This window comes from Pecten maximus, chromosome 11 (genome assembly GCF_902652985.1).
Source record: "Pecten maximus chromosome 11, xPecMax1.1, whole genome shotgun sequence".
Taxonomy (NCBI): Eukaryota; Metazoa; Mollusca; class Bivalvia; order Pectinida; family Pectinidae; genus Pecten; species Pecten maximus.
The window spans coordinates 6,016,129-6,020,802 of NC_047025.1; positions in this window are offsets into that span (position 1 = coordinate 6,016,129).

Here is a 4,674-nt window from a genome sequence, read left to right on the forward strand (position 1 = left end):
CCTCCTAAACTGATGGGCCATTTCCGATGAAACTTCACACAAATATTAATGATCATGTGTATATGTGCATGCCACTTTATTTTTCTCAAAATTATGGTTGCTATGGCAACTGGTCACTATAAACAGGTTTTCTGATAAGAACCATAACTTAAAAAGTTTGTCCGGACAACTCCTCCTAAACTAAATGGCCAATTTCAATGAAACTTCACACAAATATAGAGGACCATGTGTAGATGTGCATGCCACTTTCCTTTTTTTTCAAAATTATGGTTGCCATGGCAACTGGTCACTATAAACAGGTTTTCTGATAAGAACCATAACTTTAAGTTTGTCCGGACAACTCCTCCTAAACTGAAAGCCTGATTTCAATGAAACTTCACACAAATATAGAGGACCATGTGTAGATGTGCATGCGTTTTAATTTTTCTCAAAATTATGGTTGTTATGGCAACTGGTCACTATAAACAGGTTTTCCGATATGAACCATAACTTAACTTTGTCCAGACAACTCCTCCTAAACTGAAAGGCTGATTTCAATGAAACTTCACACAAATATAGAGGACCATGTGTAGATGTGTATGCCACTTTCTTTTTTTTTCAAAATTATGGTTGCTATGGCAACTGGTCACTATATTACTGGGTTATCTTAGTTAGCCTCTAATTAACAGTTCCAATTCACCATTGACTCGTGCAGATTGCGGGGGTATTAGTCAGCCATCCTGGCGACAGTTCTAGTTTTTTATGGCACGTAGTCATCTCTGAACAATTCAGTGATTGTTTGTAATTTATCAATTTAAGTCCTTTATGTAAATTTTACTGCAGGAAATAATTTCATATATATGTACATGTCTTTAGTATGCTTGTTTGTTTGCTGGGTTTATTGCCCCGTGAACAGCCAGGGTCATTTTGAGGTGGGGTATCCTTGTAGTAGTTGGTGACTACCTCACTGAACAACATATGGGAGACTCATTACATGCTCTTACAAGCTGAGATATTGAGATATCTCCCCCCCCCCCCCCCCCCCCCCCCCCCCTCTTCCTCTTTAGTATACGACACTGCCATAATTGTGAATTTCCATGACAAATAGTAACAAATGGAATATTTGAACCGTTTGGTTTGGTTTATTTAGCGTCCTATTAACAGCCAGGGTCATTTAAGGATGTGCCAGGTTTTGGAGATGGATGAAAGTGAAGAGTACCCGGAGAAAAACCACCGGCCTACGGTCAGTACCTGGCAACTGCCCCACGTAGGTTTCGAACTCGCAACCCAGTTAACCACTCGACCACCACAGATTAGAACAGAATCTGGTTTCAAGAAAGAGTCAAAAATTGTAGAAAACCTGTAGTTTAGATATCAGAAAATACTCTTTTGAACTGTTGGTGTTTGGAGAGGTTTACCCGAAGAGATTTTAACATGAATGTAGGTAAATTTGGATAGACTTGGAACTCAAATATGATCAAAAGTGGATCTTGGAAGTGATGCTGTTATAATCATTAAAATATGCTTGGTAATATATACTTACAATATGGATATAGAGACATTGAATGTCTGCATCCATTATTTGTCTTATCATTATAAGTCATCATCATCATCATCGTCGTCGTCATCATCATCATCGTCATAAGTCGTCGTTATAAGTCGCCATCGTCATAAGTCGCCGTCGTCATCATCATATCATTGTCATCATCATAATCATCATCATCATCGTCATCGTCATCATCATCATCATCATCAGAACTAATGACAAAATACCTGCATGACTCTTCATTATACCACCATAGTTGTTGATGTAATGTAAACTTAATTAGCCCACCATCATCAGATCATCAAATTGCCGTGTGTCCATGGTCCCTTGGCTGAAAGTTGTCCATCCATAAAACATTCCTTGTTATCAGTATTTCTGGAGAAGTACTCGTAATATATTTCCAAGTCTTCACAGGTAGGTTGCCCTTGGTCCCTATTTGAACCCATTCAATTTTGGGTCTGATCGGTTAAAGAAAATGGCCGACACTCGACCTTCTTGCGTTAAAGGTTAAGTTTGTTATTGCTGTTTTTTTAAAAGTGCTGTAGGGATATTTATCAAACTTCACATGTAGGTTCTCCTTGGTCCCTATTTGTACACATTTGATTTAAGTCTGAATTGGGGTTGAGGGGGAGGGAAACATCTTGGATTTTCACAAGTTTGTTATATTGCTATTTCTTGTACAGTATTGAATAAATATTTCTCAAACTTCACATGTAGGTTCCCCTTGATCCCTAGTTGAGCCCATTCAGATTTGATTTTGATCTGGAAAACAAAATGGCTGACAAGTGGCCATCTTTGATTTTGACAGTAGAAGATAGTTTAGTGCTATTTCTTGAAAGGTCTTCTTAGATATTTTTAAGACTTTCATACATAGGTTTCCCATGTTATCAAATGTTACAAGTAAGAAGGGAAAAGGTAGAGAAAAGATCAGTTTTTCATAGGACTGATATGGATCATTTAATGGTGGGCACCAAGATCCCTGTGGAATCTTTTGTTCAACAGTACAGTAAACAATTGGAGAAAGAAAAGCATTGTTTTATGTACACTCATTCCGTTTCATTCTATTAATAAACCATACTTAGCTACATGTGTAGTAGGAGTGGGAAAATGCACGGTCAGACCGGGGTTCAAACCCGGGACCTCCGAACACTAGCCGGATGCTCTACCAATTGAGCTACCTGGTCGCCGATGATCGACCCGGTCCAGTCCTGCTACACTCTTCCCTCCTTTTTAAAGTCTTGGATCCCAAAGACCTAACAACTGACAACCCAGGTTCGGGTATCCCCTTGTCAAGCATTCGCCTCACTTGAAATAAGGTTTGGTCACAGGCACCAAATGTATTAGGAGTGGAAAATCCACGGCCTGACCGGGGTTCGAACCCGGGACCACCGAACACTAGCCGAAAGCTCTACCAATTTAGCTACCTGGTCGTGGATGATCGACCCGGTCCAGTTTCCACTACACTTGTGGCTTTATAAGAAATCAAAGAGTAGAAAATATAATATAATATTTAATAGTGCAAACTTATCACAGACCCTATTTGTTGTTACATATTTAATATGTTAATTGTAGATATTGTAGACAACTGTATTTCTATAAGAATCATGAAAATGTAATATAGCACCACTACCTGTTGTATCATGGCTACTGTGCATTGTTGTTGTTAATATTCTTCCTCGATCAAATCACTTATTTAATATGTATTTATGTTTAATTTCAATAAATGACTCATATGACAAGAACATTTCAAGTCTTCGATTACTTTTTAATTCTCATAGAATTCAGACTAGACTTATCAATGTATCACTCAATATACAACCTACTACATAATGTATTCAAACATAACAGATATAGAAACACAGGTGTTTGATACGATAGATGATAATATATATAGAATCTATTAACCAGCCAGGAGAGTACTATCATAGCCACTGACGTGTTGTCTCCCTCGAATTCTCCTCTCACTGCCAGACCAGGAGTTGACGTCATCCCGACACCTCAACCTGGTGGTTGTAGGTCCTCTCACTGCCAGGCGAGGAGTTGACGTCATCCCGACAACTTGTCATCCCGACACCTTAAACCTGGTGGTTGTAGGTCCTCTCACTGCCAGACGAGGAGTTGACGTCATCCCGACACCTTAACCTGGTGGTTGTACGTGGCATTAGTCAATGACCGCGAATATAGCGAAACTAAACCTCGCGAATAATACCCACTGTACAGTATGTCATAACAAAATAAGTGCAAAATGGATCATCCAAGAGAAAGATGTGGTATTCCCCGCGAAGATCATCGGACATATACTGTGGCACCATGCAATGTCTTTGTTTCAAATTTAGGTTGCCAATTAAATGCTAAGGATCTGAAATATATCCACACAAACACATCGTCCGTTAATCAATTTAACTATTTAGTGTACAACGAAAAAAAAAGTGCGAGACTTGGAATATCACGCGAGAAATGAGATTTTTGTATGTTGAAAATAGGTAGGTAATTATGTATCGTAAAAAAAATAATGAATTGCTAGAAAACAATCTTCAAGAGAGTTAAAAATATAAAGTAGTTTCTAATTTGTGTATTCAATTTGAGATTCGTTCCCTTAAAACTGGACATTATTTCAACTTTGAGTAACTGAATGAGTTTAACATACTGGGTTGTTAAAACAGAGACATATATATGTATATATGTCTCTGGTTAAAATAATAACTTATTCAGATTTATATGAATGTCGTAACACTCGCTTAATCTCGGCTTCTAGATCATTCTCATCTTATTTTCCCATGCCAGATACAAAAACTGAATCTACCAACACTAGCATATAAGAGACCACGTGGCAACACGATAGAGGTCTAAAAATACTATCCGGGAAATATGAAGTGTGAAGTGTCAGATATTTTGAAAATCAGGGATGATTCCTCATCACGTAGACATGGCCTCAAGATCTTTAAAAAAACGTTCGAGAATAAATGTTAGAAAATATTGGTTTACACAGACAGGGACATATAATATGTTATATATATCTCTGACACAGGGAACTGGGACATATAATATGTTATATATATCTCTGACACAGGGAACTGGGACATATAATATGTTATATATATATCTCTCTGACACATGGAACTGCCGTTGTATTGACACTCCCTTCGAAT